This window comes from Ovis aries, chromosome 12 (genome assembly GCF_016772045.2).
Source record: "Ovis aries strain OAR_USU_Benz2616 breed Rambouillet chromosome 12, ARS-UI_Ramb_v3.0, whole genome shotgun sequence".
In the NCBI taxonomy this organism is placed as follows: Eukaryota; Metazoa; Chordata; class Mammalia; order Artiodactyla; family Bovidae; genus Ovis; species Ovis aries.
Genome location: NC_056065.1, coordinates 76,236,091 through 76,263,747, shown reverse-complemented (window position 1 = coordinate 76,263,747; position 27,657 = coordinate 76,236,091). Strand labels below are relative to the sequence as shown.

Sequence of the window (27,657 nt, the reverse complement as noted above, 5' to 3'; positions counted from 1 at the left end):
GGCGGGCCGGGCTGCGCGCGCGGGGCCTGGCGGAGCTCCGGATGTCGGACCTAGCCGCCACCCCCGCACCTCGGCCCTCCGAGCCCCGACTCCCCTTCCCACCCCGGCCTCGAGCCTCCGGAGCCCGCCCCGGCCCGCACCCCTGACCCCGGGCCGAGGGACCTCCCCACCCTTCCCGACCCCGAGCTTGGCCCCTGCGGTCCCAGCCCGCGCCCTGAGGACCGGACCCCGGGCCGTCCGCCGCCCCTGCGGCCTTGCCCGGAGATGAGGTGGACTCGGGCGGCTGAGAAGACTCCTGCAGGACGCGGTTACCGGAGATGGTGCCTTCTCCACCCGCAGGACCTCCGCTCCAAGTTTCCCATTGGCCTTCTGTCAGGACACGTGGACATTCTTTTTCTCCTGTCAAACGAGCCTCGAGATCTTTTCAGCATAATCGCTACAACTGATAAAATGCCAGAAAGTGATCCGAGTCGCTCAGGTTCGTTTATAGGCAGCTTGGGCTCATCCAGGAAAGGCTTGAGTATTTGCAGGTGCTGTGTGCTGGGAGGGGAGCCCTCCAGCGCCCGGCTCTTTGACCCAGACTAACCGGAGGACCACTAGCAGGAAGAGGCCTCGGTTTCAAGTTGCTAAGTCATTTGCAAAATCCAAACTAAGATTATATTTCCTGTCTGAAAGATGAAAGTTATCCCGCTCCTCCCCAAAAAACTGACTGAGAAAATTAGTACACATCCCAGGAGGTAATTTCAGGCGTTAGAATGAACAGTACTCTTGCCTCCTCCCCTCAGCCTGTGTTTCAGGCTTGAAAAGTAAGCTGTTTTGTAAGTGTTCTTGACTTTTTGAGAACTGAGGGCAGCAGTTGACCCCTGAAGACAAGAGCAGGTTGTAGAGTGGTACAGGAGAAGGATGAGGGCAGACCATCACCACCCGTTTTTGACATCTGCATTTACCTTGTAACCCTGGCATTATATTTGTATTCTTAGTCGGCGCTGATTGAAATGACCCTATTGGTCCGTTGTAAATCTCATAGTAATTAATAAATTGGGATCTTCTTTTGTAAATCTGCTTCCTTTGTGCTGGGATAATAAATTAGTTAATCAGGCCCTGGAGAATGCTTAGTGATCTGAGAAAAGTTTAAAACCTGGGAGGCTGAGGAGGGACCCTCAGTAAACTGTGGAAAGGGCAGCTGTGGTTATAAAAGGGAATTGACTGTGAATCAGCTCTGTGTTTGTGTTTTTTGCCAAACCAAATTCTCGAAGTGAGTCTGTAAGTTCTGATTGATTACATTGTTTTTAAAATTTAGGATGAGGACCAGTTAATAGTTTGTAACATTAATTAAAAGGATAGAGACCAAATTTTTAGACCATGTTCATGACAGAAGATAGTCATCTACAAAGAGTGAATACTGGTTTTGTGAAACGTTTACTTTACTGAATGAGGGGGCAGGTGTGAATATAGGGGTGTGGTGAGGGAGATGTTTGATAGTAGTAGTGGCAGTTCTGTGTTCTGATCCTGTCGGAAGTCTACAGGTGTGCTTGGAGATAGAACTAGAGTATTTTGTTCCAAAGTCCCATTCCTAGCTTTGATACTGTGTTACAAATATGGAAGATGTAACCATTTGGGGAAACTGAAGGAAACCTGCTGTACTATTTTTACAACTTCTTGTGAACCCATAGGTGGCTCAGATGGTAAATCTTCTGGCTGCAATGTGGGAGACCTGGGTTTGATCCCTGGGTTGGAAAGATCCCCTGGAGAAGGAAATGGCCACCCACTCCAGTACTCTTGCCTGGAAAATTCCATGGGTGGAGGAGCCTGGTAGCCTATAGTCCATGGGGTCCCAAAGAGTCAGGCATGACTGAGCGACTTCACTTTCACTTTCAATTAAAAAACCATAAATGCAAAAAGGGATATAAAAACAGTGTTCACATTACTGGGTAAAGGAAATCACTGAGTTAACCAGAACCTTAGACTATGTCCTCCATTGCCAGGTTTAAAAACCGTCTGTTAGTTAAAAGCCTTTGGGCATTTTTGTACTCAGGTGTTACCAGTGTGTGCATTCTTTTAGAGACGTATCTTCAAATCTCAGAAAACTAAGCTCATGGCATCTGGTCCCATCACTCCATGTCAAATAGATGGGGAAACAAAGGAAACAGTGAGACTTTATTTGGGGGGGGCTCCAAAATCACTGCAGATGGTGACTGCAACCATAAAATTAAAAGACACTTGCTCCTTGGAAGAAAAGCTATGACCAACCTAGACAGCATATTAAAAAGCAGAGACATTACTTTGTCAACAAAGGTCAGTCTAGTCAAAGCTATGGTTTTTCCAGTCATATATGGATGTGAGAGTTGGACTATAAAGAAAGCTGAGTGCCAAAAGAATTTATGCTTTTGAACTGTGGTGTTGGAGAAGACTCTTAAGAGTCCCTTGGACTGCAAGGAGATCCAACCAGTCCATCCTAAAGGAAATCAGTCCTGAATATTCATTGGAAGGACTGATGCTGAAGCTGAAGCTCCAGTGCTTTGGCCACCTGATGTGAAGAACTGACTCATTTGAAAAGTCCCTGATGCTGGGAAAGATTGAAGGCAGGAGGATGAGATGGTTGGATGGCATCACCAATTTGATGATAATGAGTTTGAGCAAGCTCTGGGGGTTGATGAGGGACAGGGAAGCCTGGTGTACTGCAGGCCATGGGGTTGCAAAAAGTCAAACACCACTGAGCAACTGAACTGAGCTGAAATCTTACCAGAGCTGGAAACCTATATAATTAAGACTTGATGAAGTATCTTAGTATAAATAGTTTCCAGATTTGACCATTAGAGTGTCGTTTATCCACCCCCTTCAGTTTTTGTCTCATCTTCACACTTGGGAGTCAGTGTCAAGGCACATCCAGTGATTCATTCACTGCATCTCTTGTTTGAAAGAGCCTCCTTGGAACTTGTTGCCTACCTTATTCTGAAGTGAAGTTGATCAGTCGTGTCCGACTCTTTGCGACCCCGTGGACCGTAGCCTACCAGGCTCCTCCATCCGTAGGATTTTCCAGGCAAGAGTACTGGAGTGGGTTGGTGGCTCAGATGGTAAAGCCTACCTTATTCTAGCATGTGTTAATTTCCTCTTAGATGCTCTGTGCTAAAGCAGACAGAACTGTGTGAAAGTGGGGGGCCACCGCATTCCACCCTGGAATGGTACCTTTAGTCCCTGCTTTATTTAGAATGCACTTACCCCTGAGTTTGCTTTAAGGAGAGTTCTGTGCCACCTCGCTGCATGTTCCATAATGTGGCATGTATCCTGTACTCCTTCCTGTCGTCTTTGGTGTTCGTGTTGACATTGAACATGCTTGTTATTTGGAGGAGGAGGAAGAAGGTGGCTCAGAGACAGGTGTTTCCCTGTTTCATTTGTATCAGTTTTTTTCAGTAGCTACATTAGGCTTCTAGGTGGCAGGATGTGGGTCGGGTGGCTTTATTTGGTTACAGTAGAAGGGATAGGCCCTGTCACCCTGAGGCAGGACTTGGTCCAGGCACAGGGCTTGACCATGGCTCAGACTGTTTCCTCCTTACTGTTGTTGGCTGTTTCTGTGGGTGAAAGATGGGGTAAAAGGCTCCTAGGTTTCTCTTCCTTGTCCCACTGAGAGAGTCTTATGGAGCTCCTGGTGGAGAAGAAGCCTTTTTGCCCCCAGAAGTCCTAACAGCCATCTTTTTATTGTGTGTCCGTTCGTGAACCAATCTTCATGAGTATGGGTTGTGCTGAAGACAACTGGGGCCCGCCCAGGGCACTGCCTGAGAACAGTTCTGTACCGATGGTGGGGATACAGGTAACCGACGTCCACTGCAGCGTGACTTGCAAAGGCAAAACAAGCTCCTGCAGCTCACCGGTCCTTTTAGCATTTAGCACGTTGTGCTTTTGGCTGCCCTGGGCAGGATCTTAATTCCCGGACCAGGGATTGAACTCCTGCCCCCCGCAGTGGATTCGTGGAGCCCTGACCACTGGGTCTACAGGGAATTCCCTAGTATTAATTGTTTATCACTTAAAACATTTCTCACTGGTCTCTGGTTCCCCTCTGGACATCTTTCCTGTGATCGCCCACAATTATCTGCTCCATTTTAGCTTTTTATATGTAATAATTTGGGGGCATTGTTTTCCCAACAGATGATAAACAGGACAGTAGGGAGGAGGGTGGGGAGTACACTCTTCTCATTCTTGTGTCTCCACAGCCCAGCTCACACTTTGTGTGTTGTTCTATGACGCTTGGGCTTCCCAGGTGGCTCAGTGCTAGAGAATCTGCCTGCCAGTTCAGGAGCTCCAGGAGACGCGGGTTTGAACCAGGGTCAGGAAGGCGCCCTGGAGAAGGCCACCGACTCCAGTGTTCTTGCCTGGGAAATCCCATGGACAGAGGAGCCTACAGTCCCTGGGGTCGCACAGTCAGACGCGACTGAGCACACTCACGCTATGACACTCAGTGAATGAAGACTTCCAATGGGTAAATGAATCCATGGTTTTTTCCTTCTGAAATCTACAGTCCTTAGCTAGTAGGTGGGCATTTCATATGCAATTCTAAAATTAACATTTTTACATAATAATGCAAATTTGAGAAATTAATGATTGCAAATAAATACCGTAAAAACTGGATGATAAAGATGCTAACTCTGAGGTCATGTTAAATTGTCTTCATTGAGTAACATTGGGCCATTTTACTGATGGCTCAGACACACACGTTATCAAACTGAACTCAGCCCCAGAAAAGCTGCCTGGGGTTGACTTTGAAGTGTCGCCGGTGTTACCTTTTCAGTAACTATGAATGTATTGCGCTATGAGTGGGCCAGTGGGTGCTGGGATCTGAGAGCGGCCCACAGACATCCTGTGCAGACACCACCCGATGGCACGGTTGTTTTGGATGCGATTTGCGTATCTGACGCTTTTCGGATCACCGGATGATGTGTTGTGGCGTGTCACACCATGGCTCTGCGTATAGTGCGTTTCACTCTCAATCCTCATGACTGAGAGCAAACGTTACACACCCCTGAGATCGCCCACAGGGAATCTTTGTTTCCTTCCACGGCACATCTGTCGGTACCCTTTGTCTCATGGAGCTGGTCTTAGAAAATTCTTGGGGGAATTACAGCCGTTTCTGTTTGCGAGCCCAGCGCACCCTGGCTGTCTTCCTGAGGGCCCACCCACTGGTGCCGCCTGCCCTGAGCGCCCCTGCCCTCGGCTCCCCTCCATCCCTCGTTTCTGTCTCCTGGAGGAGCTGTGGATGCGCTGCCTGACAGGAATCGATCTAGCTCTTGCGGGTCCTCTTCCGCCCTCTCCATCATCCTCTACCGAGCAGTAGGCCAGTAGCTTTGCCCACCACTAGGGTGAGGAGCAGGCACGACCTGAGGGTTAAATGTGGGCCATGCGTTCAGTGCTTGGCTAATTGCTTTGAAAGCGCTGATCACCTGCTTCTTCAGCAGCCCTCACCCTCTCCCATGGCACACTCCAGCCTCTCACAATTTTATCTGTGTTTATGTTTTTAATGTTTCCTGCACACTCGTGACTCCCAGATCTCTGGTTCACGCTTGTGAGTCCACATATCTACTCTCCGCCTGTAGTACAGATATAAATACCCCTGAGCTCAGAGTGGACTTCGTGATCATTCCCTCCCAAATACTACTTCACCATTTATATCCTCTTTTTTAAAAAATAAATATGTATATATTATTCATCTAACTGTAGAGAGTGCTAGTTGCTTCATTGGCGATCTTTCCTTGTGGCCCACAGGCTTAGTTGCCCCGAGGCATGTGGGATCTCAGTTCCTTGATCAGGGATTGAACTTAAGTCCCTTGCATTGCAATGTGGATTCTCAACCACTGGACCATTAGGGAAGTCCCGTCGCTGCTTTTAAAGGCACAGCTAATTCAGAGATTTTTTTTTTTTTTTTTTGCCCCCAGATTTTCTTCCCACATCCCTGCATCCAGGTGATCACCAAGTCTTAACCGTTTTACTTCTTTGGGTCTCAAAGTCGTCTTCCTTTGCCTCTATTTTTGTTCTAGTTCAGTTTGTTACCATTTCTTTCCCCAGGGCACAGCTGGAACAGAACAAGTAACAAGGACTTATTCTGTATCAGGGCCCTCTGCTAAATGGCTGGAAATGGATTGTTTATGCATTGCCCATGATATTTATTCTGACAAAAATACCCCTCATCTCCTGGGAGTGGTGATGTTATACCTGTGCTTGAAGCCTCCACCCCTACGACCCCTCTTCTGTGAAGCCCTCTCTGACTGCTCACCTTGCTCATTGCCTCCTCTGCAGTCTGAGCTGGGCAGACCACCTCAGCACTCCACAGTATCCAAAACATGTCTCTATATTTGCACTTTCTTACTTTTTGGCTTTGTGTTTATGAGGACTTTTTTATTGGCAACTCATGAGGTCTTCAAAGGGAAAAGATTGTCTTAATCATCTTTTTTATCTCTACCAGCACAATTACATAGAAAATGCTAAAAAAAAAAAAAAAAAAGCTTGTTGAAGTCAACAGATGAACAAATAGTGGCAAAATCCCACACGTAAGCCACACAGTAAAGAAATGATACAAATACACTTTCCCCTAATATCTTACGGTTAAGAATCAGCATTGGTTTTATCAACATGTCCGTCGATCTCAGCCTGTTGTTCTGAGAGACACTATCCTACCATAACAACGAGGTAACCATGATTTTATTTGGCAGTCCAGTTAGTAGGTCCCCCCCAAGCAGTCATCGAATTAATGGTAGGTGCAGTGTACGGGCTGTGTTTCAAATGCAGTCAGTGTGTGTTGACAGTGAAGCTCAGCCTTGTTAACCCTGAACAATCATTCCAATTATAAACTACATGCACACAATCACTGTCATATAAAATATCCAGACTAATTACCTCTAGCCCTTTTGTCATGCAGGGATTCAAAATGAAACCTACTCTTCAGGATATTCAGTACTAGCAGTGTATTTCCCAGAAAGAACACTGCTGAAGATCTAGCAAGAACGTGACTCCATTTGTACCTTATTACAATAAATGATTTAGAATTGCGCTTTTAAAATGACACGGCCAGCCCTTGATCTGCAGAATTTCCCACACACCAGCACAGAGATGTCGGTTAAGGTCGTCAGCAGCACGTACAAATCAGAGCCGTGTTCTCTGCACTTGCCGCTGCCTGAGGGAGAAAGCATGTCTGCTGTTCCATGACTGCACTGAAAGGCACCCTGAGTTTCAGGTCAAATACCCGTGACATTGACGTGTTTGACTCGTCTGCCGAGCGCGATCCGTGTCAGTATCCTCCCCGTGGTGGGCAGGAGGGATGAGCCTCAGCGATCAGCACAGCACACACGCCGTTCACATTTGCTCCAAGTGTGAAATTGATGCCTCTGTGGGACTCTGTGGAACACGGATCTTCTGCGTGCAACTGGACTAACTGTACGCTTGCTACGAGTGGTCACATCTGTATCATTGTGTAAGGGCGTCCTCACCACCCACTGCTCTGTCTGACAGCGTCTCTTGATGACACGTTTCAATAGCATTGTCGAAAATAGCTTTGGATGTGTCTATGCTTATGACTTTTTCAGGTTTCCTTCATGGACTTTGAAGTTCTGTTGTTAGGGGCATAAATATACGGGATTGTTATGTGCCCTTGTACGACCCCTTGCCTTTATACAATTTCCCTCTTCTGATATTTTTCTTTGTTCTGAAATCCGCTTTGTCTGATATTAACATAAGCACTCTAGCTTTCTTAGGATGTGTTGTCATGGTATAAGCTCTTCCTATCCTTTTATTTTGGGGGGCTTCCCTGATGGCTCAGATGGTAAAACGTCTACCTACAATGCGGGAGACCTGGGTTCAATCCCTGGGTTGGGAAGGTCTCCTGGAGAAGGAAACGGCACCCCACTCCAGTATTCTTGCCTGGAAAATCCCATGGATGGAGGAACCTGGTAGGCTACAGTACATGGGGTTGCAAAGAGTCAGACACCACTGAGTGACTTCACTATCCTTTTTATTTGTCTTTACAGTAAAAGTGTATTTCTTTTAGGATCATATAATTGGGTCTTTTTATTTTAATTTTTAAAAATATTTATTTATGCCTCCTTGGGTCTCAGTTATGACACTCGGGCTTCTCTCAAGTTGTGGCACAGACTCAGTTGCCCCACGGCCCGTGGGATCTTACTCCCCGACCGGGGATTGAACCTGCACCCCGTGTCTTGGAAGGCAGACCCTTTACCACTGGACCACCAGGGCAGTCCCTAGTTGTTGTTTTTTTTAAAAAAAAAAATCCAGTTTCACAATCTCTTCATTTTAAACCTGTGGTGTGGTGATGGTGGTCCTCCTAAAATGTATGTCTGTGTTCTCATCTTGGGAACCTGTTAATGTTACCTTTGACAGGAAAGGGGCCCTTTCAGATATAATTAAGCTAAGGATTTTGAGAAGAGAGGATCGTCCTGGATTGTCCAAGGTGGGGGTGCTGAATCAAGCGGCAAGTGTCCTTAAAACTGACATACAGAGGCAAGAACACTGGAGTGGGGTGCCATTTCCTTCTCCAATACATGAAAGTGAAATTGAAGTAGCTCAGTCGTATCTGACTGTGACCAACCCCATGGGCTACGGCCCACCAGGCTCCTCCGTTCATGGGATTTTCCAGGCAAGAGTGCTAGAGTGGGGTGCCATTGCCTTCTCCGAGACAGCTGGAGTATAAAACAAATCTGCCTGCTAGGAGGGAAAGAAGGCAGGCTTCCTAACTGTCTCCAACTGGACGCCCCGCACACACGAGGTGGAGGTTAAAATTTTACTTCCTACTACCCCACTCCAGTACTCTTGCCTGGAAACTCCCATGGACGGAGGAGCCTGGTGGGCCGCAGTCCATGGGGTTGCTAAGAGTAGGACACGACTGAGCGACGTGACTTTCACTTTTCACTTTCTCCACTTTCATTGGAGAAGGAAATGGCAACCCACTCCAGTGTTCTTGCCTGGAGAATCCCAGGGACGGGGGAGCCTGGTGGGCTGCCGTCTACGGGGTCGCACAGAGTCGGACACAACTGAAGCGACTTAGCAGCAACATTAATCTGCCAGGGCAGCCATAGCAAAATGCCAAGTCTAGAAAGCTTAACCGACAGAAATGTGCTTTCTTGCAGTTTGAAGGCTGGAATCCAGATCAAGATCTTGTCAGATTTGGTGCCTCCTGAGACCTCTCCACTCGGCTTGCAGACGACTCTGGCCCTGCTGCATTTGCACATGGTCTTCCCTCCGAGCCCTGTGACCCTGGGGTCTCCTCCTCTTCTTACAAAACTGCCAGTGCTATTGAATTAGGTGAAAACCAGTGTTCCACCATCACTGGTGTTCAAAGAACTGGCAAGATGCATGATGTTACAACTGTGTTCTTAAACATTTTTAAAGCCAGGTATTTTTCTGTTTTTTTTTTAAAAAAGATTCTTATGCTTTAACTTTTTTCTGGTTTGTTTGGACCAGTTGTTCTTGCTCACTGATTTTATTAGAGAACCTATGTATACAACAACAGAGAAGCAGATGGAATACCCCAATTGTCTGATAATGAGTAGCTTACTGAAATTATGGCAGGTTTTTAAAGAGCATAGATAGTCTCACCCCATCTTTTAGGTCAAGTCCTGCTGCATGTGGGATTTTTGTACCCTGGCCAGGGATAGAACTCATGCCCTGTGCATTGGAATCATGGAGTCTTAGCCACTGGACTGGCAGGGGAGTCCCAGTCTGATCCCATTTTAAAATAAAATAACACAGACACATACACACATGAGCATATATGCACAGAAAAATGCCTGAAGGTATCCACTGACAGCCTTCCAGGCGAATGAGATTGTGTAGATTCGCTATGTTGTTCTTTTGATTATCTGTGTCTTCTGATATTGCCTTCATGATCACAGAATAGACGAAGAAATTAGAGGAGAACCTTATTGACACGTATGCCCTGCTGTCTCATAGCACTTGACCATGACGTGTATTCAATGAAACTTTTTCCCCAGCCAATCCCTCTTTGCATACTTGAATTTATATTCCTTTTAAGTTAGGGGTATTTTGGGGAAACAATTTGAAAAGCACTGCCTTATTATGTGCCTTCAGATTGCCACATTAATACACACGTTAAATATCATTTTTAGCCATATTCACTTGTACCTGTATAAGTAAAGGATCTTACCATTGATTATCACTGCTTTTAAATTTATCATGACAGAGGCAAACTCTTTAATCTCATTAGTTTTATTTTTTTTTAATTTGAAGTCATCAATAAGATACATTTTGAATGTGTCTTCAGAATATTTGGTAAGTACATACTCAGCTCCCTGACTCAAACTGATATTTCAGGCTCAGTTGCTTAAGGTACTGTGCTTGGTATTGCCTTATATTGAGTTGGCCAAATAGTTCATTCGGGTTTTTTTTTTGTAAGATGCTATGGAAAAAAAACAAATAAACCATTTGGTCAACCCAATACAACATCAACATTGTTCTCCTCGGGTAAAGGGAAAAAGTAAGAGCTGTGCTAGTTATAAAGACCTTCACTGCTGCTGCTTTTTATCTTTCAGATGTTTGCGGGCATATGGGCTCCGTTACAAACTTGTGTCCCATTCTTTGCAACTCTGTGAACTGCAGCCCACCAAACTCCTCTGTCCATGGGATTCTCCAGGCAAGAATATGAGAATGGAGTGGGTCGCAATTTCCCTCTCCAGGGGATCTTCCTGACCCAGGGATTGAACCTGTGTCTTCTACTTGGCAGGTGGTTTCTTGACCACTGAGCCCCCAGGGAAGCCCCTTAAAATGTTTAATTGCACCCTTGAATGAAGTGTTATATTTGAGTCTCCAAATATTTATGAATTAGATATGATAGATGATAAATTACTCCTGTTAGATAGATCAGAGAACTGAGTTATTAGAGAGAACTTAAGTGAGAGTGTTAGTAGTTATTTTAGCTACCATTTTTTTCTATACATATGTATAGAAGAACTCGCCTTGCTTACTTAATGCAGGGACCACAAAAATGTGCTGCTCAAGTCTCCCAGAAGCACAAGATGGGGAGATGGGTGGGGTACGAACAGTCCTTACTGCAAGGTGGCGGCCTAATTGCTACAGGCTCCACCGGCAGTGACCTAGGGGACCTCCCAGTGGAGGGGTGCCCTTGTAGGTGGACACGTCCAGGAATTTGAAAGGTGGGGGGAAACCCCCACAGGCAGTAGAGCTAAGCTGAACCGACGACCCGCAGGAGAGTGAGAGGCTGAGGGACATGAACAGCAGGTTGAAGGCTGGGTGTGAGACACAGAGGGACTGCGGGGAGCTTACAAAGCAGTCCCCATCTCCCGCACTGGGAGAGCTCTAGTCGAATGGAATCCATTCCAATGGAATCCTGGGGTGCTTCTCCCAGGCAGGTCTGGCTGGGGAAAGCTGGGAGCTTGAAACACCCAGTGGTGGTGTCTACACGTGGGCCCCTGGTGTTCTGCAGAGCAGCCTGGACTCTGGGAGCATACAGAGGTGGCCCATTCTTCTCCAGGAAGAGCTGGCAGATCCCCCGTGCTGGAAGGTGCTTTTGAGGCCTGGTCCCCTTGTCCGCCCAGGAGCTGCCCCTGCCTTCTTCCCTGGCTGCCAGGTTGATAATTTCAGCATAACCCAGCTGAGGACAGCCTGACAAGTGAGGAAGGAAATAATCCACCAAGAAGTGCAAGAATCCTTAACAGGACAGACCAGCAGGAATCAGGTGAGTATCCCTGGGATGATATCTTCATGGCTAGAAATAAGACCAAAGAAATAAGAGTCTGTGACTTGAAGGACCCTTCTTGGAATTTCATACCATTCAAGAACCCTAGGGTGAGACAAACTCACAGCGAGGATTGCCTTTAAAGGCCTGGGGGAAAAAAAGTTTGCAGAACAGAATAAATGCCCAAGATGGCCTGGAAGAAGGAATAAAGATGCTAAGGGACGTGAATGTGTTATCAACACTTCTGAGCTGGTCCCCAACAACGGTTCTCCTGCCTGATGTCGCTCCAACCAATAGAATGAGACCGAATTGGGTGCAGGAGCAAAGGAAATTTTCCCTCTTGGGTGGGAGAGCGGAGAGGTGCAAGCTCAGGCTCTGGAGCAAACCCTCTCCCCAGGCAGGTGGGCGGGGCTGCTTTTAGGGCCTCCTGGAGGGCGGGGAGGGGGCAAGGTTCTCGCTGGGCGGGGCAGCTGGGCTGCTGAGGCTCTAGAGAGTAGAGCCGGGTGCTGGGTGCAGAGTCTCTGCACACGGCCTTAAACTGAGACGCATCGGCACGCGGCCCTAAGCTGAGATGCGTCTGCCCACGGTCCTAAACTGAGGTGGGAGAGAAGCCCATTTGCACCAGGAACTCCGGTCTGACTGGCCAGCTTGCAATTCCACTGCCGGTGAAACTAGACAGCCCCGAGGATAGAAGAGGTTAGATTTTATTCCTCCGAGTATATTTTTATTTCCCGGGAATTGTTAACAGGCTACTCCAGTATTCCTGCCTGGAAAATCCCATGGACGGTGGAACCTGGTAGGCTACAGTCCATGGGGTCACAAAGAGTTGAACACTGCTGACCGACTTCACTTTCTTTCTTTGCGACAGACCGCGCTGGAATGGATATATTTTGCGAGGCCAGAAAACCCGGGAGGAGAGAAGGTTTCAGGGGGATGATGCAGAGAGCATCCTTGTTGGGGGTCGTTGGAGCGCCCTGGGGAGAGGGTCCCTAGCACTTTGAGGGGCCGGGAACGGGTGGGCGGGCCTGACACCGCGCGGCTGAAATCCCCGGGCGAGAGGGCACTGGGGGTGCTGGTGCGGAAGCAGCGAGGGCAGGGGGCGAGGGCACGGTGCCCGGGATGTCAGCCAGGCCTGAGGGCGGCCTGGAGGCAGTGGACGGCGGGAAGTTGCAACGATTCTAACCGGGTGGAGCACCCGGAGGCCAGGCAGCCCCAGACCGCTCCCTGCGTGTGTGTTAAGTCACTCCAGTCCTGTCCGACTCAGCGACCCCGTGGGCTGTAGCCCCCCAGGCTCCTCTGTCCATGGGATTCTCCAGGCAAGGATACTGGAGTGGGCTGCCATGCCCCCCTCCAGGGCATCTTCTCCACCCAGGGATCGAACCCACGTCTCTTATGTACCCTGCATTGGCAGGCGGGTTCTTTACCACTAGCGCCACCTGGAAACATGTCCAAACCTTAAAAAAAAAAATGACAAGAGGGGAAGAACACGAGGATCAGCAGGGTCACCCCATGCCGTGTTCACTCTGCTGCTCACTTCTTGGGCCTGAGCCGGTCTGGGGATCTGGACTCATTGCCTGGAGCAGGTGCCGGGGTCCTTGGAGGACCCACGCAGCCGCGTGACAAGTGTGTATGGTGGTGACGCCCTTGTCCCTCCCTCGGAGGGCCATTCCCTTCAGTGAGAGTGCCCTGGGCAGAGGCCAGCTCCCAGGGGTGTGAGGGTCTGTGAGATGCAGGGTCTGAGCTGACTTTCGTAGTTGGATCTGAAGCGTCACTACTGGTCACGGGGGAGCGAGGACCAGCCTGCAGCTGCCGTTGCTGCACTCCACACGAGTCCCCGCCTTCCCCCTGGGGCTTCCCGGGACTCCTTCCAGCCCTGACTAAACCAGCCAGGGCAGGCCTACTGCTGGGGGGCGCACGCTTCCTCTGAGAGGCCCCTTGAGGGGTGAGGGTCCCCAGGCAGCCTGGCCGACTCTGCTTAGACAGACGCTTCCCTCGCCGGGTGCCGCTTGCCTTGTCAGGGTCACCGCTACCTTGTGGTCTCATGGTCCTCCCAGCCTCTCCTGGCTCCCTCTCCATTTCTTCTCACAAGCTTCCTCCCAAGATAAATTGCTTGCATTTTTCAAAATGTGTGTTTTAATTTAAAAGATGCACAACATAAAATGTATAATTTCAAACACTAATTTTTAAATTGTTGTAAAGTACATGTACATAAAATTCACCGTTTTTTAATCTATATAAAAGGGCACAGTGTTTTTTCTGTTTTGGCCGAGCAGCAAGGCTTGTGGGACCTTAGCTCCCTGACCAGGGATCACACCAGGGACCTTGGCGGTGACAAGGCAGAGTCCTAACCGCTGGGCTGCCAGGAAATTCACTACAAGTACAAATCTTAAAGCGGCCTCAAGCACCTTCGCCTGTGCAGCCCTCGCTGCCCTTTACCTCCAGAACATTTTCTGTCTTCCCGAGCTCCAAACCCACGCCCCAGCTCCCGGCCCCTGGGACTGCCATTCTTTCTGTGCCTCTGAATCTGACTACTACAAGGATCCCATCAGAGTGGAATCAGACAGTATTTGTCCTGTCGTGGCTGTCTGGTTTCACTTAACCAATAATGTCTTTAAGATTTGCCTGTGTTATAGCATCTGAAAGAATTTCCCTCCTTTTGGAGCTTTGCTGGCGCCTCAGACGATAAAAACATCTGCCTGCAGTGCAGCAGATCCGAGTTTGAGCCTTCGGTCAGGAAGATCCCCTGGAGAAGGGAATGGTAACCCACTCCAGTATCCTTGCCTGGAGAATTCTGTGGACAGAGAAGCCTGGTGGGCTACAGTCCATGGGGTCACAAACAGTGGGACACGACTGAGCAACTAACACTTTAAGGCTGAATACCCTGTTGTATGTATTCACTGAATTCATCTGTTGATGGATATTTGGGCTGGTTTTCGGCTATTGTGAATAACACTTCTATAAATATAGATGTACAAATATCTCTTTGATAACTTTCTTTCGATCCTTTTGAGTTTATACCCAGAAGTGAAATTGCTGGATCGTGTGGTAATTCAATTTTGTTTTTTTTTTTAAGGAATCACTATAGTGTTTTCTAGGCTGCACTCTCTTACATTTCCACCAGCAGTGCACAGGTTTTCTGGTTTTTCCACATCTTCATCATCGCTTGTAGTTTTTTATTTATTGTTATATCATCCCTGCTGTTGCTGCTAAGTCGCTTCAGTTGTGTCCGACTCTGTGCGACCCCATAGATGGCAGCCCACCAGGCTCCCCCATCCCTGGGATTCTCCAGGCAAGAACACTGGAGTGGGTTGCCGTTTCCTTCTCCATGCTAGTGGGTGTCACACAGTACATCGTTGTGGTCTTGCTTTGCGTTTCCATAGTGATTAGTGATGCTCAGCATCTTTTCAGGGCCTTACTGGCCACTTGCACACTTTCTTTGAAGAAATGTCTACTCAATCTTTGGCATCGCCTTTCTTTGGAATTGGAATGAAAACTGACCTTTTCCAGTCCTGTGGTCACTGCTGAGTTTTCCAAATTTGCTGGCATATTGAGTGCAGCACTTTCACAGCATCATCTTTCAGGATTTGAAAGAGCTCAACTGGAATTCCATCACCTCCACTAGCTTTGTTTGTAGTGATGCTTTCTAAGGCCCACTTGACTTCACATTCCAAGATGTCTGGCTCTAGATTAGTGATCACATCATCATGATTATCTGGGTCGTGAAGATCTTTTTTGTACAAAAAAGATTATCTGGATCGTGAAGATCTTTTTTGTACAAAGAATGCTCAAACTACCACACAATTGCACTCATCTCACATGCTAGTAAAGTAATGCTCAAAATTCTCCAAGCCAGACTTCAGTAATACATGAACCATGAACTCCCTGATGTTCAAGCTCGTTTTAGAAAAGGCAGAGGAACCAGAGATCAAATTGCCAACATCCACTGGATCATCGAAAAAGCAAGAGAGTTCCAGAAAAACATCTATTTCTGCTTTATTAACTATGCCAAAGCCTTTGACTGTGTGGATCACAATAAACTGTGGAAAATTCTGAAGGAGATGGGAATACCAGACCACCTAACCTGCCTCTTGAGAAATCTGTATGCAGGTCAGGAAGCAACAGTTAGAACTGGACATGGAACAACAGACTGCTTTCAAATAGGAAAAGGAGTATGTCAAGGCTGTATATGTCACCCTGCTTATTTAACTTATTTGCAGAGTACATCATGAGAAACGCTGGACTGGAAGAAACACAAGCTGGAATCAAGATTGCTGGAAGAAATATCAATAACCTCAGATATGCAGATGACACCACCCTTCTGGCAGAAAGTGAAGAGGAGCTAAAAAGCCTCTTGATGAAAGTGAAAGAGGAGAGTGAAAAAGTTGGCATAAAGCTCAACATTCAGAAAATGAAGATCATGGCATCTGGTCCCATCACTTCATGGGAAATAGATGGGGAAACAGTAGAAACAGCGTCAGACTTTATTTTGGGGGGGCTCCAAAATCACTGCAGATGGTGACTGCAGCCGTGAAATTAAAGACACTTACTCCTTGGAAGAAAAGTTATGACCAACCTAGATAGCATATTCAAAAGCAGAGACATTACTTTGCCTACTAAGGTCCATCTAGTCAAGGCTATGGTTTTTCCAGTGGTCATGTATGGATGTGAGAGTTGGACTGTGAAGAAGGCTGAGCACCGAAGAATTGATGCTTTTGAACTGTGGTGTTGGAGAAGGCTCTTGAGAGTTCCTTGGACTGCAAGGAGACCCAACCAGTCCATTCTGAGGGAGATCAACCCTGGGATTTCTTTGGAAGGAATGATGCTAAAGCTGAAGCTCCAGTACTTTGGCCACCTCATGTGAAGAGTTGACTCATTGGAAAAGACTCTGATGCTGGGAGGGATTGGGGGCAGGAGGAGAAAGGGACGACAGAGGATGAGATGGCTGGATGGCATCACGGACTCGATGGACGTGAGTCTGAGTGAACTCCAGGAGTTGGTGATGGACAGGGAGGCCTGGCATGCTGCGATTCATGGGGTCGCAAAGAGTCGGACACAACTGAGCGACTGAACTGAACTACTCGATCTACCCATTTTTAAACTGGCTAGTCTGTTCTTTGTTATTTAATTGAGGGAAATTTTCAAATGCTGGATATTAAGTTTCCAGAAGTCCTCGCTCATACCCCCAGTGACTTATAATAATAATTTATTTCTCTCTCATGTACTTTTAAAATTGAAATGTAGTTAACGTACACTACAGTGTTAGTTTCAGGTAAAGCATGTGATTTGATGTTTGCATACATTATGAAATGGTCACCACAATCAGTCACGTAACCATCTGTCCCTATGCAAAGGTATTACAGTGTTTTTGAGCATATTCCTTACACTGCACACTAATTACATCCCTGTGACTTATTTATTATATAATTGGACGTTTGTGCCTCTCAATCGCCTTCGCCTTTTTCACCTCCCCACCGCCTTCCTTCTGGCACCTGCCCTTTTGTTCTCTATGAGAGAGTTTGTTTGCATTGTGCCTTGTTTGTTTTCTTTGTAGTTTCCACGCATACATGAGATCATGCAGTATTTTTCTTTCTCTTTCTGTCTTATTTCACTTACTATAGTACGTTCTAGATTGACCCACGTTGTCAAAATGGCACGATTTCATTTTTTAATGGCTGAGTTATATTCCATTGTGTATAAATATGTATAAACTTTATGTATATATGTATATAAACTTTTATCCATTCACCTGTTATGGCATCACCGACTCAGTGGACATGGGTTTGAGTAAACTCTGGGAGTTGGTGATGGACAGGGAGGCCTGGCGTGCTGCGGTTCATGGAGTTGCAAAGAGTCGGACATGACTGAGCGACTGAACTGAACTGTTGACACAGGTCCCGTCCATATCTTGCGTATTGTGACTAATACTGAGATGAATATAGGGAAGCATATATCTTTTCACACTCGTGTTTCTGTTTTCTTTGGGTAAATATCTAGAAGTGGAATTACAGGTAATTCTATGTTTAATATTTTGAGAGACCTGTACTTCTGTAGTGTCTGCACCAAATTTCATTCCCACCAATAGTGCATGAGGGTTCCCTTTTCCACATCCTCATCGACACTCGTTATTTCTTGTTTTTTGGATGATAGCCACTCTGAGAGGTGTGAGGTGATATCTTATTTTGGTTTTGATTTGCATGTCTCTCGTGATTAGTGATGTTGAGCATCTTTTTCATGTGTCTATTGGACATCTAATTTCTTGCATGTTTAATACCAGCTTGGTTTCTGCTTCTTGGAGGACCTGTACTAACATAATCATCATGTTTCTGTGAGAGTGAGGAATTGCAGGAGCTAGATGACAGGTGGAGTCCTGGCAAAGTCTGGCTCACAGTGGGTCAGGTTCACTGTGGAGACGGAGAATCTGAAGATCCAGCCAATAGTCCTTTCTCCAAACCCTGCACGTATCACCAGTATTAATATCCTTGGCAATTGGAGTAACCCTGACGTAAGCTCCTAAGCCTGTAGAGTAAGAGAGAGCTGTCACAGTGATGAAGGCCAAGTGGGAAACTCTGCCACAAATCCCTCCACCAAAACAGTGAGCCAGAAATACTATTGCATCTCAAGGGTCACGGCAGAGGCTAGTGTCACCATCAAAGGCCTAAAGGATGTGGGGGTGACTTTCCATGTCATATTTCCAGGCTGGCCCCTGAGGAAACTGGAGAGTGACTGTGGACGGCTGTGAACTTGACAAACCTCAGCTGCGCTGCTAGCCAGGTGTGGCCCCAAGACTAGAGCGTCAGGTCTCGGGTAAATGATGTGTGTTAACTGAGCTGGTGAGCGCACTCCTTTTTATTCTGGATAGAAAAGAGCAGAAATGAAAAAAAACGACAGCCTGTGGATCGAACCTGGTCAGCTGTCTGTTTTGTAAATAAAGTTTTATTGGCACACAACCACGTTTACTCATTTACATATTATCTGCTTTCGCCCTACAACAGCAGAGTTGAGTAGTTGCAACAGAGCCCATATGGCCTGCAAAACCTATAATATTTACTATCCTGTTCTTTTAAAAAATTTTTATCTAGAAAAGAAGACCAGAATCAGTTTGAATTCACATGGGATGGACAAGTGATATTCATCTGCAATTTTGCATCAAGGTTCTATTAACTCTTCCATCCTCCATCATAATATAGTTCAAAGAGATATAAACTGCCTGAACATCCGTAGAAATCATTATGACCCATTACATTGATTATGCTGATTGGATAGAATGAGCAAGAGATGGCCAGTGCTCTGGCGTCCTTGCTAAGACACATGCACTCCAAGAAAGTGAAAGTGAAGTGAAGTTGCTCAGTCGTGTCCGACTCTTTGTGACCCGTGGACTGTAGCCCACCGAGCTCCTCCGTCCATGGGATTCTCCAGGCAAGAATACTGGAGTGGGTTGCCATTTCCTTCTCCAGGGGATCTTCCTGACCCAGGGATCGAACCCAGGTCTCCCACATTGCAGGCAGACGCTTTAACCTCTGCAAGAGGTAAAACTCAAATCCTCTGCTGATTCAGGAACCTGCCTCTTCAGTGATGTTCTCAGGAGTCCAACAGTCAGGAGGGTGTTGGGATACCCACTCCTAAATAAGACACAAATCGCACATCTTGCATCTCCTACCACAGAACAAAAAGCACAGTCGCTGGGTTCCAGAGGCAACACGCATCACATCTAAGAACACCTGTCCAGGTGATATGTCAGGCAACATGGAAGTCTGGTAGTTTTGAATGGGGCCCAAAGCACAAAGGGCCACCCTGGTGGTTCAGACAGTAAAGAATCTGCCTGCAATGCTGGAGACCCAGGTTTGATACCTGGGTTGGGAAGATCCCCTGGAGAAGGGAATGGCAATGCACTTCAGTATGCTTGCCTGGGGATTTCCATGGACAGAGGAGTCTGGTGGGCTACTGTTCATGGGATTGCCAAGAGTCAGACACGGCTGAGGGACTAATGGTTTCACAGAGCATGGAAGAGTTCCTCAACAGGTGTACGCTGCCACACAAGCAGCCCAATCCCTTGGGCCATACAGCCCAGCAAACTGTATGGTGTTAGGGGTGTCAGTCGTGGGAAAAATGCCATGAGGTGCCAATGGCAAGAATCACAACAGAGCCTCTGGGATTCTGGAGTTCCAGCAATGGAGTCAGTGTGATGGGCCCATAAATGAAACGATCATGTTGACAGAGAGCATGCCTATAGTATCAACCGGTTGGACCCCGTTTAGAGGACTGACCTAGGTACTGCTGCCTCTGTCCAGCCTGTGAGCAGCACACACCGACAGGAGCTTCTGATGTTGCACTATCCAAGGAGACCCACCAGCCTCCTGGTGGCAGGCCAACCACTCTCAGCTCCTTCCGTGTTGGAAGGGTCAGGGGTTTATCCTCACAGGGATCGTTGCCTATGCTATTCGTGAGCTTCCCTTGTGGGCCTCCAAACTTCAGCCACACCCATAATCCAGGAGCCTACGAAATGCCTGATCTGTTGCCATGGAATCCTATACAACAACGTCCAACCCAGGGACCCACTTCACACTGAAAGGGGTCCTTTCAGTGTGAGAATGGCGTCCTAACCAGAGACCACTAGAACGGAGAGTGGAAGGTGAACTGGGAGCCACCAGCTGTGCCCAGAGGCCAACAAGGGACAGCAGTGGGAGCTGTCAGGTGTCCCACTGCCCTCTCTCCTCAGGAAGAGAAGGCCCCAGGAACCATGAGATAGCTGGCTGCTCCCTGAATTGCAGGGAGCAATAAACTGTGAGGCGAGAGGGTGGTGGATTGTTGCAGTCACGGAAATGTGCTGCTTGGCTCCTCCTGCAAAGAGCACCCATGACTGACGGCCCCAAACGCTGCTCCCCGCATGCACGCCTGCGTTTGCACAGATACTGCATTTCCCACGAGTGTCTCCTCACTGATGACTGAGCACAGAGGGGACGTGAAGGCAGGTCCATCCAGCAAGGCAAGAGATCCTTCGGCAGATGACTGGCTCCAGGACAGTCCGTCCTCAGCCTGGCCTCCTGGAAGAGCTTCTCTTGGAATTGAGCTGGCATTTGTCACTCTTCCCACCCATGCCTCCTTACTTCTCTCTCTCTCTCCTTCCACCGGGTCAAACCAGCCTCTTTCCCTTCCTCCAGTTAATCTCCTTCATGTCTAAGCCTGTCTTGGCAGCTGCTTCTAGAGGCAACCTGAACTAATACACTTACATGCTCACAAAATATCTTAAGGTTCATGTCATTTTGCTACAGCACAGAGGCAGATGAAGAGCTGAGCTCTAAAGAGATTAGAGGACTTGCCCCATGTCACTCATGACCAAACGCACCTTGGACTTCTTTCCAGCATGCCTAGTTGGCAAGTAAAAGAGAGGTTGTGTTGTAATAAGATAGACACACTGCTTAATTGGTTTGTTTCAGGAAAATGGGATTCTTCTACCCCAAATATGTCAGCAACTAAGAGTCTTTTCAAACGAGAGTTCTGGAATTGTTCCTCTTTGTGTCTTTCAATCCCTAGAGCTTATGATTTATCCTTGTAGATAGAGCAGTGTTTTTTGCTGGGTTTTTTTTTTTTTTTTTGGTATTCCAAGAAAAAGGTTTTGTTACATAGATTAAAACCCTAAATCTTTTGGTTGCAGAGTGAAAGGGCAAGATAGGAGTAGGTTAGTAAGAGGTGCAAACTACTATACATAAAATAAGTGAGCTATAAGGATGTATTGTCCAGCACAGGGAATATAGCCAATATTTTATAATAACTACAAATGGAGTATAACCGATAAAAATTTTGAATCACCATGTTGTACAGTTAAAACTAACAGTGTTGTACATCAAATATACCTCAATAAAAGATTTTTAAAAAAGAAGAAAAAAACCCTAAAATGACCCAGAAAAAGGAAGGCTCCATTTGCAATATATCCCCATGATCCAGCGGCCTGGAGCCAGCCAAGCTCTCTGGCCCCTCTTCCTCTCCCTTATTTCTGGCGATACAGGCTGGTCCTTGGTTCTTCCTCAAACAGGCCGTGATTCAGAAAGCTGCCTTTATTGTCCTCGAGGCTTGAAATGCTGTTACCCGAGACCTTTACAAGTCCAACCACACAAGCGAGGTCTCTGCTAACCCGTCTCTCTAGAAGGGACTTCCCCATCACATTTTCTATTATTCTACAAGTTTTGTTTTCTTCATCACAATTGTTAATACCTGAATGGTCTTATGTATTTGTTTAATTGTTGTCAGTAAGTAACCTCATGTAGAATGGCGTGTTTTGAACGTAGGCAGTTTTTCCTCTTCACTTGTGTATGTAGGTTTTTAAATAAATATTTGTTGAATTAATTATTAATACAGAAAAGATACACTTTGTCAAGAAAGATGTAGAAAATCTAAAAAACTGAAAGAAATTCTGGGGCTGAATATAACTGAAATGAAAAAATGCACTAGAGGGATTCAAAAGCAGGTTTGCAGAGGCAGAAGATTCTGCAAACTCAACAATAGGACTATGGAAATTGTTGAGTCTGAGGAACAGGAAGAAAAATGATTGGTGAACAGAGCCTGAGGCACCTGTGTGGTACCATCAGACAGACCAATACGCGCACCGTGGGAGTCCCAGAAGGAGAAGAGAGACTGTTTAAAGAAATAAGGGCAGAGAACGTCCCAAATGTGGTGAAATACATGGCTATAAATACTTAAGAAGCTTAATGAATCCTAAGTGGAATGAACTCAAAGAGACCCACCACCAAGACAAATTATAAATAAACTCTGTTGAAAGACAAAGAATTTTGAAAGCAGTGAGAGAGAAACAATTTGTCACATATAAAGGATCCTCAGTGCTCATGAACTGATTCCTCACCAGAGACTTTGGAGGTCAAAAAGCTGTAGGTTGATATATTCAAAGTATTATTAAGAGAAAAAATAAACTGTCAATCAAGAGTCCTATATCTGTAAAAACTGCCCCCCAAAGAAAGCATTTGAATCAGTTTTAATGAGGTGGGTGAAACTGGAGCCTATTATGCAGAGTGAAGTAAGTCAGAAAGAAAAATATGAATACAGTATATTAACACATATATATGGAATTTAGAAAGATGGTAATGATGACCCTATATGTGAGACAGCAAAAGAGACACAGATGTAAAATACAGTCTTTTGGTCTCTGTGGGAGAAGGCAAGGGTGGGATGATTTGAGAGAATAACATTGAAACATGTATATAATCATATGTGAAATAGACCGCCAGTCCAGATTCCATGAATGAGACAGGGTGCTCAGGGCTGGTGCTCTGGGATGACCCTGAGGGATGGGATGGGGCTGGAGGTGGGTGGGGGGTTCAGAATAGGGGACACATGTACACCCATGGCTGATTCATGTCAGTGTGTGGCAAAAAACACTACAACATTGTAAAGTAATTCACCTCCAATTAAAATAAATTAATTAAAAAAATAACTGCCCCCCGAAAGTGAGAAAGAAGTTAAAACATCCCCAGATAAACAAAATCTCAGAATGTGCATAGTGCACGAAAGGAATCGACAATAGAATTCAAGCAACTCCCTGCAAAAAAATCAACTAAACACAAAAGAAGACAGTAATGCAGAAAATAAGACCAAAAAGAAACCTATGAGGCACAGAGAAACTAAATAGCAAAATGACAAGAGCTCTCTCTTTACCGGTAATCATTTTAAATATAGATGGGTTAAGCCACAATCGAGAGAACTTGGCAGAAGGGATTTAAAAAGTGATCTGACTATATATTATCCACAGAAAATTCACTTTAAATCCAAAGACACAAATAGGTTGAAAGTGAAAAGACTGAAAAAGATATTCCATGCAAATAGTAACCTGAGGAGAACAGGGATGTAATACCAGTATCAGACAAAACAGACTCTAATTCAAAATGTTTATAAGAAATAAGGAACATTATAAATTAATCATACATTAATTATATATTAATAAGTGTTCAGTTCAGTTCAGTCGCTCAGTCGTGTCCGACTCTTTGCGACCCCATGAATCGCAGCACGCCAGGCCTTTCTTCATCATCATCTCCCAGAGTTCACTCAGACTCACGTCCATCAAGTCCATGATGCCATCCAGCCATCTCATCCTTGGTCGTCCCTTTCTCCTCCTGCCCCCAATCCCTCCCAGCATCAGAGTCTTTTCCAATGAGTCAACTCTTCTCATGAGGTGGCCAAAGTACTGGAGCTTCAGATTTAGCATCATTCCTTCCAAAGAAATCCCAGGGTTGATCTCCTTCAGAATGGACTGGTTGGATCTCCTTGCAGTCCAAGGGACTCTCAAGAGTCTTCTCCAACACCACAGTTCAAAAGCATCAATTCTTCAGTGCTCAGCCTTCTTCACAGTCCAACTCTCACATCTATACATGACCACTGGAAAAACCATAGCCTTGACTAGATGAAACTTAGTCGGCAAAGTAATGTCTCTGCTTTTGAATATGCTATCTAGGTTGGTCATAACTTAATAAGCGTTCAATACAAGATAAACAGTTGTAAACATCTATACACTTAAGATCATGTTGTTCAGAGAGAATACTAAAAAATGCCTTTAATATATAAATAAACAGCACTATGTGTTCTTATAGTAGACAGTACCAAACATTACTGTGGCTTCCCTGGTGGCTCCTGATAAAGAATCCGCCTGCAGTGCATGAAGTGCAAGAGACACAGGTTTGATCCTTGGGTAAAGATCTCCTGGAGATGGAAATAGCAACTCACTCCAATATTCTCGCCTGGGAAATGCCATGGGCAGAGGAGCCTGATGGGCTACAGTCCATGGGGTGGCAAAAGAGTCAGACACAGCATAGTGACCACACAACAACACATCTGATAAAATGTCATCAAAGTATACAAAACAAAAATGGACAGACCTGAAGGGAGAAATAGAACTTCTTTTCACTGTCCTGCACTGGAGAAGGAAATGGCAACCCACTCCAGTGTTCTTGCCTGGAGAATCCCAGGGACTGGGGAGCCTGATGGGCTGCCATCTCTGGGGTCGCACAGAGTCGTCCACCACTGAAGCGACTTAGCAGCAGCAGCAGCAGTAGTTGGAAACGTAATTCTCCATCCTAGATTTTTAAAAAATAGAACTAGATAGAAAATAGTAAGGAAACAAAGGACTTCCCACAATAAAGATCTAACAAACTTTATACTGTACTCAATGACAGCAGAATACACATTCTTGTCGAGTGTACATGGGTCTATTTTCCATCATAGACCATATGTTAGATCACAAATTAGGTCTTTTGACATTTAAAAGATAGATATCAAAAAGATCAAAGTAACTTTATTTTTTGCTACAATGTGATTAAATTAGAAATCAGTAACAGAAAGAAAGCAGGGAAATTCACAAAGTTGTGGAAACTAAACAACATAAGGCAAAATATATGATCCAGCTGTTTCATTTCTGGGCATTTGTCCAAAGAAAAAAAGACCACTATCTTGAAAAGGTGTCTGCACCCCAGTGTTCATCGCATCATTATTCCTGTGTTCACTGATGAATGAATGGATAAAGAAAATGTTTTATGGACATACGTACACACACACGAATGTATATACATACATATTGATACTATGGAATAATATCGTGTCTGACTCTTTGTGACCTCATGGACTACAGTCCATGGAATCCTCCAGAATACTGGAGTGGGTAGCCTTTCCTTTCTCTAGGGGATGTTCCCAACCCAGGGTTCGAACCCAGGTCTCCCACATTGCAGCCAGATTCTTTACCAGCTGAGCCACAAGGGAAGCCCAGTAATTCTGGAGTGGGTGGCCTATCCCTTCTCCAGGGAATCTACCCAACCCAGGAATCGAACCAGGGTCTCCTACACTGCAGGTGGATTCTTTATCAACTGAGCTATCAGAGAAGCCCATGTAATAATATTCAGGCATAAAAGAGAAGAAAATCCCGCCATCTGCAACAGTGTGTGTGGACCTTGAAAGCATTGTGCTGAGTAAAATGTGTCACAGAAAGACAGAAACTATGAACTTGCTTACGTGTGGGATTGGAAAGCAAGCAAACAAGCTAGCTGATCTTTACTGATGGACACAGAGAGCATACTGGTAGTTGCCAGAGAAGGGGCTTAGGATTTTGATGAAATGGATGAGAGTAGTCAGAAAGCACAAACTTTCACTTATAAGATAAATTAGTCTTGGGAATGTAATGTACAGCATGGTGACTATAGTTACTAATGCTATGTTGTATCTTTGAAAATTGTTAAGAGAGTAGATCTTAAAAGTTCGTTTTATAAGAAAAAAATGTGTAACAGTTTGTGGTGATGGATGTTAAAGAAACTTATTTTGGTAATCATGTTGCAGTGTATACATAAATTATTGTTTTATATCTAAAACCAATATAGTGTTACATGTAAATTATATCTCAATTTTTAAAAACTCTCCCTCCCTTTTTGGTGGGGGAACTTCTTATGAAAAGGAATTAATATATCACATTTTAATTAAAAAATACTTATATTGAGCCCATTAGTTTCCCTTAATAACCTAAAAAATTGGCCTTTGTTCCAACCTCTTGAACAAATCCATTTCTACATTCTATCCCCAACTAGGTATGTGTTTGCATGTCAAAAACAAACAAATTTTTTTATCCCAAGCTAACTAATACTTTCTATATTCTAGAAAATGTAGAAAAATTCAACAGAAAATTCAAATAAATATGTATAGCAATTGTTATATGGATTCACAGGTGTCTCAGTGATAAAAAATCTGCCTGCTAATGCAGGAGACATGGGTTTGATACCTGGGTCAGGAAGATTCCCCTGGAGAAGGAAATGGCAACCCACTCCAGAACTCTTGCCTGGGAAACCCCATGGACAGAGGAGTCTGGTGGGCTGTATAGTCCATAGGGTTGCAAAGAGTTGAACATGACTTAGTGACTAAACAACAACACGTGTTATATATTAACTTGTAGTACAGCAGTTCAGAAGTTAAAAATATGTTTACTAAATTTCTTTAAGGTAAAGTCCACATTTTTAAATAGCCGATCCACCTCATATGAATTTAGGAAACTGAATTTTCAAAGATATCTAAAGTGTTAGGAATCTTCTGGCTGAATCTTCAATTTTATACAATTAATGATTAATAGTCTAGTTCAAAGCAAACCAATGACAAGAATATTCAGTTAGATTTAATAACTGTCTTAATATCAACTACTTAAAAATATAGAGCCACATTTTATATGTGTTTATCTAAATGTTACATAAATGTTTATATAAAATCACTTATAATTTGCAAATAAGAATAACAAAAAATTCATAATCACCTAATGAAGTCATTTTTTTCTTAGAAGTTTTTATTTTCGCTGTTTGTGTGGAGAGTTTAGTGTTGGTCTCAGAACTACTTCAGTACAAGCCAACAATACATAGGTTGGTTTCTTGAGTCTAGAGAAGTGATGATAGATGCATTGAGAAACAAGCAGTGAGAAAGTGTAGCAGAATTGTTAGGAATAAATCTCCATGAATGCTCGACGTCACGTGTGTGCAAATAATTTAGGAGAAAAAAATAAGAGCTGTAATGTTAATATGGCCTGGATTTCAAGAGATTAACTATTCCACTTTCTAAAAGTGCAAAAAATAGAGAAAAACTTAAGAAAAAGTTAATCCTCTGACATATGAGATAAATGAAAAATACAACCTAAATCCTAGATGTTTTATCAGTGGGAAAAATGTGGTTAGAGAGAGAAAGACTAAGTACATCTTCCTCAGCCTTTGATCGACATACTAGATACTCATCACAGGCGTATGTTACATCTGCTGTGCCATCTGATTTGTGTTCTGTTCAAATTTCCACCGAATCCGTTCTCTTGTGATAAATGTGAAAATTTTTGTGATGTTAATGAATGCTAATTTTATTGTTATACTTTCCGTTATCTTTGAATTCCTGTGACTGAAACATTATTAAACTGCTCTCTTATGCCATACTCTCAA

The 27,657-nt window shown here is 45.1% G+C and overlaps 1 long non-coding RNA gene across 3 annotated transcripts; it reads left to right on the top strand.

Annotated features, from left to right (window-relative positions):
• The first annotated feature begins 31 nt into the window (after window positions 1-31).
• LOC114117261 (uncharacterized) lies at window positions 32-27,657 on the top strand. Of its 3 annotated transcripts, XR_009595885.1 has the most exons (5): window positions 32-478; window positions 4,209-4,474; window positions 9,126-9,391; window positions 10,548-11,710; window positions 12,459-27,657. It is a non-coding gene; the product is annotated as an uncharacterized LOC114117261 (long non-coding RNA). The 3 variants fall into 3 exon arrangements; XR_006055529.2 differs by having other exon boundaries at window positions 10,548-27,657; XR_003590995.3 differs by lacking the exon at window positions 4,209-4,474 and having other exon boundaries at window positions 10,548-27,657.